The sequence below is a fragment of the Arvicanthis niloticus genome, chromosome 22 (genome assembly GCF_011762505.2).
Source record: "Arvicanthis niloticus isolate mArvNil1 chromosome 22, mArvNil1.pat.X, whole genome shotgun sequence".
Lineage (NCBI taxonomy): Eukaryota > Metazoa > Chordata > Mammalia > Rodentia > Muridae > Arvicanthis > Arvicanthis niloticus.
Genome location: NC_133429.1, coordinates 12,467,667 through 12,479,841, shown reverse-complemented (window position 1 = coordinate 12,479,841; position 12,175 = coordinate 12,467,667). Strand labels below are relative to the sequence as shown.

Sequence of the window (12,175 nt, the reverse complement as noted above, 5' to 3'; positions counted from 1 at the left end):
GCCACTTTGGAAAGTTCACGTTGCTGGTTTGAGGAGGATGTGAGATTATGTCATTCTTAGGAGCATCTATGGTACTGATACAGCAGGGGACATTTGTGGAGCTCTTTTTGTGTGCCAGGGCCTCTGCAAAGGGCTTTTAGGCCTTATCTTACTAAATCCACACAGCTACTCAGTGTGGCACCAAAAGATATCTCGGGGAATCTTTTGTGACCACCAAATCTCCACCAGGACCTTAAAATAAACATTGTAAGTAAAGAGCAAGCCTGACTTCAAACAGGGACTCCTCCTCACATCTTTCTCCAACAACTGCTGCCCCTAAGCCCTCACTGTATGGAAATCCTGGCATCGGTATGAAGCCGTTATTACCCATGGCACACAGACCAGGAAAGCAAAGGCCTGGAAGGTTATGAAAGTTGCCCAAAGAGTCAACAGCTGAGAACAGGCAGGTTTGGAGTCCAAGACCAGGCTGTCTGACCAGATAGATCCAGACCTTAAGTTGCATTTCATACTGAGAAAAGCTAGCTTGGACAGTTGGCCCAGAAAGGACCTTAGAAATGTGTGTGTGTGTGTGTGTGTGTGTGTGTGTGTGTAGTCTCTGCAGTGTGTGAAGCACCCAGTTTTATTAAAGAAAATCTTCATGCTGATATAGAGAACCACTCCAATTTGAACACAACATAGAAATTGTGGAAATTCACAATTTAAGTGAAACTGCTGTTTGTTTGTTGAGCACACGTATAATGGGGTTCGCTATGCTCCAGGCCTTGTCCAAGGTAATGAAGGTACAGTGACACACGGGTAGGGTGGTAGGGTCATGGGGCTCCTTTTCCAAAAGGGGGACACAGATGAGAATGAAGCAAGAAGTTAAACAAACAAAAACCTCTCAAGTGTCCTCTCCTGCAGAGAATTAAAACCGTGGGAAAGGAAGGCAGAATAATGACCAGTGATGTTTTTAGTATAAATTGGCCAGGGAAGACGGCCTCTGTGTTGAGATCTGAAGGAGAAGCCAGCAGCAGTGGGAAAAGCTGAACCAGGATACAGGTCAGGGAGAGTTCAGTGGAAAAGGGGAACAGAGAGGAGGATGGGGGGAGGGGAGAGACAGACTGGGATGAGACAGCCAGGGCCAGGGGTGTGCTTTGCTTTTTGTTTGGCTGGGTTTTTTTTTAAAAAGGTTTATTTTACTTTTGCCTGCATGCATATACATGTATACCATGTACATGCCATGGTGCCACGGGTCCCCTGTAACTGGAGTCACAGACAGCTGTAAGCTGCCATGTGGGTGCTGGGAATTGAGCTGGGGTCCTTTAGAAGAACATCCAGTGCTCCTAACCACTGGGCCACTTCTCCAACCACACTTTTTGTTTTAAAATAATATTTTCATCTATTTCAGTGGAGGCCAGATGACAACCTGTAGAAGTTGGTTCTGTACTTCTTCCGTGTGGGCCCAGAGAATCCAACTGACAGAAGCCTTTACTACTGAGCTGTCTCTCTGGCCCTGCTTTGGCCGCCTTTACCTTCCTGGTGCTGGGATTGTGGATGTGTGCTACTGAATCTGGGTATATAATTTTATCAGAAGGACTTGAAACATTTGAAGACACTATCAGATTTTCAAGAGGGTTATAATTGGCAGGGATACCTCGTCTATAAAGTGGTCCAGTTTCCAGAAATCTTTTCTAATTTCACACCAACTTCTACCTCTTTCTAGGGGGCCAGCTCTTTTAAAGTTCCAACTGCAAGTTCAGCAATAAAAATAGAAACCCAGGACACTGACACCTGAGCCATAACTCATGTCAGGTCACATCCTGCTGCTGAGTGCCACTGTTTTTCCACTGTGAAACGTTACTGGGACCAGATTCTCAAAATAGCGCTCCCTCGCTGGAGCGTGCCAGCATCTCTCTGGTGTTATCTGGCCCTCCCTTGCGGCCAGCGAGAATTCTCAGCTCCCGGAGCCTTGGAGTATCTCCACCCCTGTGCCAGGCCAGACTTAGCCATCAAGTTGTAACGTTGGGGAGCTACAGGCAGTTGGACCCTTGGGACAGCTAGTGAGAATGCAGACACATGGAGCCAGCCAACTCCCTGTCTCCACCCTGGGACAGGAGATCCTGGTGTCATATATAGGAGCATTCCGAGTCGCGGAGGAAAGGTCAAGGCTATGGCTTATGTGGCTCTACAAAACCCAGCCTTGCCAGCTTCTGTTTTATGCTTACTGTTACACATACATTATGGAGTAGGTTGAGGGTCAATACTTACCCTAAAACTTCAGTCCACGAGAGACCTCTCGCATAAGACTCGAAAACCCTTTCAAAACAAATGCATTAAATGTCAGCAATTTGGTTTTCCCTATTGTAAGATGGGAGTGAAGATTATGACACCTTGGAGAGTTCTTGGGAAGTCAATTAGCATGTTAAAAGATATCTAAGTTAGAGCAACTGTCTTTTATTTTTCTTCAGGAGGGGAAAAGTCCGTATGGTATTTCTTTCTATAATCTATTTTTACCATCCCCGTGTCAGATTTATCTGTTCAGTAGATAAACATTAAATAAGCACCAGGGTAAGTACTGAAAAACAAAACCAAAAAACCAACCAAAAAACCAAAAAACGCTGAATAAGATATCTCCCAGAGTCACAATCTAGAACAACAGTTCTCAACCTGTGGGTCACGGTCCCTTTGGGGGTGGAAAGACCCTTTTACAGGAGTCGCCAAAGACCACTGGAAAACAAAGATATTTACATTACCATTCATAACAGTAGCAAAACTACATTTATGAAGTAGCAATGAAAATAATTTTATGGTGGGAGTGGGGTTCACCACAACATGAGGAACTGTGTTAAAGGGTCCCCGGTGGTAGGAAGGATGAGAGACATCTGAACTATCTGTCTTGCTGCCTGTGTATTTGGTACTGGGTACACAGCATCTACTCACGACCACCTCTGATGTCCTGAACCTCAAGGATACAGACACAAACCTAGGGTTCTTCCTGCCTCTACTCTCAGCTCTTGGGCCATTTCAGGCCGGAGTAATCCTGTAAAACTGGGAGACATAATGATCAGCTTGAGCCGTTCCTTGTTAAAGCACACTTCCGGTTTCAAAGGAGACGAGACCATCCATCAGACATTGGCCAGGTGTGCCTTGCATGGCGTCGTCTCTTCCTGCGGCTCCTTCATCAGCTCAAGCCACCTGTCCCACCACCTGTCCATTCCTAGAATCAGCAGAGTTCCTCCTTATTCGGGGTCTTTGAACATGCTGTCCTTCTGCCTAGGATACTATCTTCAAGGCCCTTTGGATAACAGGCTCCTCCTCTTCCTTCGTGTATCAGCCATATTTTCAGAGACACCACCCTGGTAACTATGGGTATTCCCTATTGCGGTATCCTTTCTGCTCCTTTTCATAACCTGCATTTACCATTTTATTTCTTTGCTTACTTACCGTTTGCCTCTCCCACAATATGAGAATAAAGTTTTTCTATTATAAGAAAATTGAGGGCTAGCTGGGCATGGTGATTCATGCCTTTAACCCCAGCGCTTGGGAGTCAGAGGCCAGAGGATCCCTGAGTTCGAGGTCAGCCTGGTCTACAAAGCGAGTTCCGGGAAAGCCAGGGCTATAAAGAAAAACCCTGTCTCGATAAACAAGAAACAAACAACAACAAAAGCAAACAGAGGAGCTGGAGAGCTGGTTTAGAGCACTCCTTATTATGATCTTATTTGAAAGGAGGAAAAGAAAGAACCCTTGAATCTGTGTGGGGTAAGAACCCGGTGCGGGTCTGTTAGCAATTACCGATTCCTCCTGCAGCGAGTTTGGGGCCGGAGATCAAGCCCAAAGCCTTGTGTGCGCTAAGCAATTGCTCTAACATGAAGCTACATCACCAAACAGTTCATTGCTTTCTGCAAAAAGATTTTTGAAATAGCATCTAATTAAGAGATGCCGGATGCCAAGGTGTAGCCCTGTGCTGGGTAAGTCAGAGAATGCAGGCTAGGCCGTGGTACAGCAGTAAGAACTTGGGTGGGCGTGGTCCCAACAGGAGCTACTTATTCAAACCTTGTACTTTGAACAAGTTTCTGGATGTTGCTGGTGGTGACCTCTGGGGGCCACACTTTGAGAATGACTGAAACCCACTGTGGTGCCTGATGGCCTGCATTCAGATCCCCACAACACTCCTCCGGCCTCAATTTCCACACCGGAAATGGTAATTATGATAGAACCTTCATGGGGCGGGGGTGGGGGGGTGGGGGGGAGGATGTGGCTTAGGAGATGTTCACGAGGCTTCGTGTCTTCTTAAAGTAAGCATGGATGGTTATTTTGTAATAACAATAATAACAATTCAGATCAATTTGCAGCAGCACTACCTGATAAACTATCTGGGATTTTAGAAATGCTTGATACTGTGCTGTGCAATTTGGTAACTGTAAGTACTTTTAAATACTATGGTTCGTGAGCATTTTAATACAGGTTAGCTCTTAAGCATTTCAAATTTGCTACATGATGTTCTGCCTCAAACACACAGACAAAATAAACAAATAAACAAACAAACAATGGGGCATGCACAAATGAAGAAGCATTTCATACTAACAATTTTTTTTGGGGGGGGTGGGGGGTTCGAGACAGGGTTTCTCTGTGTAACCCTGGCTGTCCTGGAACACACTCTGTAGACCAGGCTGGCCTCGAACTCAGAAATCCACCCTTCTCTGCCTCCCAAGTGCTGGGATTAAAGGCCTGAGCCACCACTGCCCAACAACAAATTTTAATATATATATAAATTTTTTGTGTGGTGGGTGTTGTGCCTGCACAGGCGTCTGTGGACAGGTGCATGTTGTACTTACTGACACTGGAAGAGGAAACAGGAATTAGAAACAACTGTGAGCCAGAGCCAAATTGTAACGAGGGGTCTTAGATATAGTTGGGGAATAAGTTAGTATAGTGTTAGATCTGCCCAATCTAGGCTTATAGTTTACAAGTAAAATAATCAGATTATATGTTTTCTTAATTTCATAATTACATTTATGTACAGAAAACTTACACGCACATTTAACCCAGTGTAGCAGCGAGTTCTTTAGCCTTTGCCTTCTCCAGCTTGGCAATGCGAGCCACAGACTTAGGACCCAGGACGTTGTCTCCCCAGTGGTGGTGGATCTTGTCATATCTGTCATTGTAATTGGTCCTAATCGCTTCCACCAGCTTAGCCAGAGCACCCTTGTCTTCCGAGTTAACCTGTGTGAAGGCAACAGTGGTGCATGTCTTCCTGTGGACCAGGCACCCCAGCCTGGCCTTTCCCTTGATGATGCAGTAAGGCACCCCCATCTTTCGACACAAGGCAGGCAGGAAAACCACCAGCTCAATGGGGTCTACATCATGGGCAATCACCACCAGCTGAGCCTTCTTGTTCTCCACCAAGGTGGTGACTGTACTGACTCCTGCTCAGAGGACAGGTGGTCTCTTAGTTGGGACGTCCCCTTTGCCAGCAGCTTTCTTCTCAGCACAGGCCAGTAGCCTTTGCTTCTTCTCTTGCTTTGTCTCTGGCCTGTACTTGTGTGCAAGCTTAAGCAGCTGAGTAGCTGTTTGCCTGTGCAGGACCTGGGTGAACTGGTTAAGGGCAGGAGGTACTTTGAGCTGCTTATAGAGGATGGCTCTTTGTCACTGTGGCCTGATGTAACCAGGCCATTTGACGAAAAGTGTTAGATCTCTTTTGGGCTGGATGTCTTGCCCAGTGCCAAAGTTCTTGGGCCTTTTCTCAAACAAAGAATTGACCACCTTTTTGGCTTCCTGTTTCTTGACAACGGTGGAGGCCGGGGCCACCTTCTTCCCCTTGGGCATCTTGCTCTGCTGGAGGATATGTTTTTTTTTTTTTTTTTTTTTTTTTTTTTTTTTTTTTTTTTTAAATGGGCTTATTGGGGTTTGAAAATTACAACAGCAATTCTAGCCTGGGTTCAGGTACCTTCTGGTGTACATCCCTCTCCTCAGCCTTCCAGCTCCAATCTCCCATGTTTCTCACTATTTCCCAAAATTCTCTCTCTCTTCCTGCGGATGTCCCACCTCCTATTCTCTGCCTTAGCACATTGGCCATAAGCTTTTTTATTGACAGGTGTTGCTTGTAATAGATTCTCTCTACAAACCATCTCTTCAGCTCCCAATATATGTATATTTGAGAGTGGGTGCAGGTAGAGGAAAAAATATATTTATTATATATATAATATATATATTTACATTCATTACTGTTATAAATATACTATTTTATTATTTTTATGTATTATAAATATTTATATGTATATATATCAACAGTGTTATTGTCATTATGGCAGAGCTCTCTATCATCTCACTTTTTTCATTGTCATGAGTTATCTATGTTTTGTGTTGACAGTGGAATAGTCATGTTATACCTGGAAGGAAAAGCTATACTGCCTTAGTAATGAATACAAAAATATAAATGGCACATTTTATTTATTTTATGTCATGCTTTTAAAATCTGGTTTAAAATATAGTACATGTCCGTGGTGACTGGCCACAGTTGACATGTTCAACATTGTCATGGGTTAGTGGGTGCCTTGCTGGACAGTACAGGTGTGTTCTCTGCAGCCAGAAGCCCTAAGGGAAATGACACCATCCCTCTGTGCTTCGGGTTTCATGACTATGGCCTCAGTTAGAGCTTGACGGATTAAGCGGGTAGGGAGAGCATTGCCTGCCACTGGGTTGGTTCTCATGCTCAGTGTTAGTTAGTTCTTACTATCATCAGTGTAAATCTAATCCCTCTTTATAATGAGCAAAGCAACCTTTCCGTCAGGTTCTAATCTGAGCTTTCTACACAAGGACCACAAGTCTTAGCACATCTTGAGACAGCGAAACTCATCTGCTGCTTCAGCTTTCCCATCTCCCTTCAAGCTCACCAGGGAGAGCTGGGGTTTGAGCTTGGCTAACCTGTAACCTGACAAACCTCACTACACATTTAGGTCTGCAAATAGGTTCTTCTTGAATTTTCCAAACAAGCAGTATCATATTTTTACTAGGATATAAAATTAGGGTTGTCAGCCGTAAATTTTCCCAGCTTCCTTTTTGGTGATCTCTGAAGAGATTGAAACCATACTTCATTAGGGTAAGGAAATAGCATTTGTCTTCTTCAAACTGTGGCTTACAGCCACAGACCCACATTAGCGTCACAGTGTCTGTTTGATGGTGCAGGAGCTAGGCTATAGAAGTGATACCAGGGGACTTTATTCGAGAACTTTGGGAGGAATGGAGATGTGACTCACTGTGTGAGCCCACTTGAAATCTGTGTCTTGGGGGTTGGAGAGATGGCTCATTGTTACGAATACTTGCTGGTCTTCCGGAGGATCTGAGTTGAATTCCAAGTACCCGCATGGCACCTCACAATGGCCTGTAACTCCAGCTCCAGGAGATTTGACACTCTCTTTGCCTCAGCAGGCACCAGGCAAGGACATGGTACACAGACATACATGCAGGCAAAACACCCATACGTATAAAATAAAATAATTTTAAAAATAAAAGAAATTATGTATCTTGGAAATTTCCAGATCTCTAACCATTTCTTTTATGTATATAATTACTAGCTCATAAGTCATCCTGTTTGGGTCAGACAGTTCTGTGGGCAAAGTACTTGTGTAACCATAAGGACCCAAGTCCCTATCACCAACACCCTCATAGAAGGTAGGCGTCTATAACCCCAGTGTCATTGAGTGGACTCACGTGGCTCCCAGGGGCTCGCCAGCCATCAAGCCTAGGTTGAATAGGCAAATGACTCACATAAAACTATCACCCATTTTTTTCTTATGTTTTATCCCTCTCTCTTTTTAAAAATGTGTTATAACTTAAAGACTGTCAAGGAGACAAAGCCAGAGTTTCAAAGGGGACAGAGGGAAGAGAGATGCACCTCCCTCTCAGAGCCCTCTATTTTTTAAAAAACTTTTTTTTTTCCTGGAAGAGTGTTTCACACCTGTCCAGTTCACAGTTATTTTGAGTTTCTGTGTAAAGGAAATAAACACAAAGCTGTCTTCATAGGGGAGCGTTGAAAATTGTCACCGTCTTGACAGATGCTGTTTTCAACACAGATTAGAACAGAATGGATCCTAACCCTTGACTACAGAAGAACAGAAGAGATCAGGAATTCAGTAATCTTGCCTACTGGTGATATGATGGATTGTTTTTAAATCCACTGATTGTGTTAGAGAGAGAACACAACCATCAAAACCAATTTATAAAACACTGTATATTTGGCTGGATGTGCTGGTTAAGTGCTTTAAATCTCAGAACTCCAGAGGCAGAGGCACACAGACCTCTGTGAGTTCAAGCCAGCCTGGGCTACATAGCAAGTTCCAGTCTAGCCTGGTCTACAAAGCAAGAGTACTAGGCCAGCCAGAGCTACATAGTGAGACCCTGTCTAAAAAGACCAAAACCAAAAACAACAACAAAAATAAATACTGTATATTTATTTTTAAAGCACATCAAAATAAGAGTCTATAGAAGGCAGAAGGGAGCATCCCACCTGTGAATTAAAACACACTGGGTTTATTTTTTTATTTATTTATTTTTTTTGTCTTTTCGAGACAGGGTTTCTCTGTGTAGCCCTGGCTGTCCTGGAACTCACTCTGTAGACCAGGCTGGCCTCGAACTCAGAAATCCACCTGCCTCTGCCTCCCAAGTGCTGGGATTAAAGGCGTGCGCCACCACCACCCGGCTACACACTGGGTTTAAAAGAGAGAAATTTTACTCAAATTAGTAAACAAAGAAAAGAAATATTTTTGCTTATGTAATTCAAGTCTGCTAGTCCACTTTCTGTTGCTATCAAAGATAACCTTCTAAAGAAAAGAGATTTATTCAGCTCCCAGCTTTGAATGCTAGAGCACCAAAGCCAGATATTGGGGAGGGGCCAGCCCCTCTCTCTCTCTCTCTCTTTTTTTTTTTTTTTTTTTTTTTTTTTTTGTTTTTTCGAGACAGGGTTTCTCTGTGTAGTCCTGGCTGTCCTGGAACTCACTCTGTAGACCAGGCTGGCCTCGAACTCAGAAATCCACCTGCCTCTGCCTCCCAAGTGCTGGGATTAAAGGCGTGTGCCACCACCGCCCGGCAACCCCTCTCTTTTTATCTTCTCAGTTCAAGAGAACTGAGAAGGGTCTTGTGGAAATGAATTGCATTAGCTTCTTCCAAGGGGCGTGCCTCTACTGGCCCGATTGTCTTAAAGGTCCCAGTGCTGTCATACTGAGAGCCACACTTCCAATACATTAACACTTGGGGGACAAACTATGTTAGAATAGTAATATCTGTAGTGGTTTGAAAGAAAATGGCTCCCATAGTCTCATAAGGAGTGGTATTATTAGGAGGCGTGGCCTAGTTGGAGTAGGTGTGGTTTTGTTGGAGGAAGTGTGTCAGTGTGGGTGGGCTTTGAGGTCTCAGAAGCTCAAGCCAGGCCTAGCAGCTCACTGTCTCTTCCTGATGCCTATGGATCAAGACGTAGATTCCTTAGCTCCTTCTCCAGCCCCATATCTGCCTGCATGCCACCATGTTTCCCACCATGGTGATAATGGATTGAAACTTTGAACTGTGAGCCAGCCCCAACCAAATGTTTTCCTTTAAAAGAATTGCTGTAGTCATGGTGTCTCTTCACAGCAGTAGAAACTAAGCCAATATCATATATTTACTAACTTATTTATTAAACAATATCACCAACACCCTTTGGATTTTATATCTATAAACCCTATTCTAAATATGCTAACTTATTTACTGCCTTGGCTTCTTTCCCTGTGTTACTCAAAGATGTTTTAGGGGCTCAGAGTTCATCTACAGGATGCTGAAAGAATTAGAATGTATTTTCCCCATCTCAGTCTCTTCAGCTATGTGACTGAGGGGCAAGAGAGATGACTCAGCAGCTAACAGCGCTTGCTGCTCTTACAAAAGACTCAGTTTTGGTTCCCAAAGCCCATGTCAGCTTACCACCAACTGCAACTCCAGGCATTTAGGAGTCACTTCTGGCCTCCATGCATGTCCCCACATATGTCTCGTACACACACACATAAAACAAACCTTTTAAAAATAATACCCTAGTGAACAAGAAGATCAAGACCCCTGCCTTGTTGAAAGAAAGTAAATGACAGATATCAATTCAAAGTAAATGACAGACACATTGAAAGGAACACTCTGACATAGATAAGAGAAAAAAGAAGGGGCTCCTAAGAGGGCTGAGGCGGGGTACTGTTGAGTACGATCAGGAAAAGTGAAGCACCATTGAGGAGTGGCCAGAAGAAAGCACACCCTTTGGTTTAAGCACAAGTTGATATCGGGCTTCAAGAACAATGGCATCAGGACTTGCTTTTCCCTTTTCTGTTTCTGCTGTTCCCTGTCATGGTTTCGTTCTCAGGTAGAATCTACCACAGAGATTGTGTGTGTGTGTGTGTGTGTGTGTGTGTGTGTGTGTGTGTGTGTGTGTTGATGCATGAGCACTGGTGTTTCCATAGAAATAAGTAGCCTTGTGTGACGCCAAGGGATCTTAGCCATTCACTTTTATTTTTGATTGTTGGCACTAACTCTAGGTTCCTCTACAACTACCACCATTATCCCTGTAGTTTGAAATGAGAACTTATTTTAAAAGTTTGTCTTTGTTTGTTTTGGTATTTTTAGACAGGGTTTATCTGTGTAACAGCCCTGTAAGGCCCGGGACTCATTTTGTAGAACAGGCTAGCCTTGAGCCCACAGAGATCCACCTGCCTCTGCCTCTTAAGTACTGGGAAAGGTGTGTATCTCCATGCTTGGCTGTTTTATTTTTAATTATTTGTATATGTATACATCAGAACAAACGCATATGCGTGTGAGTCCAGGTGATTTTGGAGGCCAATAAAAGATGTTGGATCCCTTGCTAGAGTTAAAGTTTTAAGCTCTCTGATGTGGGTGGTAGGAACCGGACATAGGTCCTCTATCAGAGCAGTAGGTGCTCCTAACCAGTGAGCCATCTCTCCACTTAGGAGATGGGAAATAAAACATCAGTAATCATGGGAGTGGCTTTACTAGTCCAGCTTTTAAGACCAGAGGCTTCCTATTCTCCACAATGGCTGATCTATAAGCTAGAAAATGAGAGAAACTAGTAGCAGCTGAGTCCAGGAACAGGGGACCAATGATACCACCCCACACCGAGGCTAAAGGCCCATCAGCTCCCTGGATTGTTGCCAGTGTGCGTTTGAGTTAAAGGCTGAAGAGTCAAATGTCACCAGGAATGACAGCGGCCATAAACTGCACCTGCCCAAGAAGAGTTGTGTTTCTAGCCTGGGCAGGTCTCCTTTGACCTGGGAACTGAAAGACCTAGTCGTTCCTTCTAAACTTCTCTGTTAATGTCTCCCTTAATTATTCTGACAGCTTGATTTATATCCTATTGGAGGTGTGAAGAAGAATTAGTTTCATGTAAAAGTTCCCGATGTACAAGCTTGTTGTTTTCTGAGGCAGTATTACAGTGTGGCGCAGGCTGGCCTAGACTTTGTGATCCTCCTGTGTCAGCCTTCTGAGTGCTAGGATAATAGGCGAATGGCGTTATGTCTGACTCATGACATTGATGATGCTTTTAAAAGCAGCTTAGGTGAACTGAACTCAGCAAATGAGTTAAAAGAAAGCAGGTTCATAGCTTAAAATTAAAAGTAGCTTGTTTTGTTTGTTTGTTTGTTTTTTGTTTTTTGTTGTTGTTTTTTTTGGTTTTTTTGTTTTTTTGTTTTTTCAAGACAGGGTTTCTCTGAGTAGCCCTGGCTGTCCTGGAACTCACTCTGTAGACCAAGCTGGCCTCGAACTCAGAAATCCGCCTGCCTCTGCCTCCCAAGTGTAAAAGTAGCTTAAAATTAAAATTAAAAGCTATTGCTGCAATGTGAAACTCCAAGAGGGTCAACACCAGACATTCACCCCATACTTTTTGGAAGAGCATTGAATGACATTTAACATAGCCTTAGACTGGCCTGCTCTGATGTAGAAAGGGATAATGCCAGATAGAGACTTGTTGGTGGTGGCTCACATCTTCAATCCCAGCACTCAGGAGGCAGAGGCCAGCAGATCTCTGAGTTGGAGGCCAGCCTGATCTACAGAGCAAGTTCCAGGACAGCCAAGGCTACACAAAGAAACCCTCATTATACTTCGTGGGTGTGAGTTTCCCAGACCGGTCATAAGCTCTGCTTTACTTTTTAAAGTACATTTATGTCTTGGGCTGAGG

General features: G+C 43.9%; 1 pseudogene; it reads right to left on the bottom strand.

Annotated features, from left to right (window-relative positions):
• Positions 1-5,019: 5,019 nt before the first annotated feature.
• LOC143436489 (large ribosomal subunit protein eL8-like) lies at positions 5,020-5,805 on the bottom strand (annotated as a pseudogene).
• Positions 5,806-12,175: the final 6,370 nt, after the last annotated feature.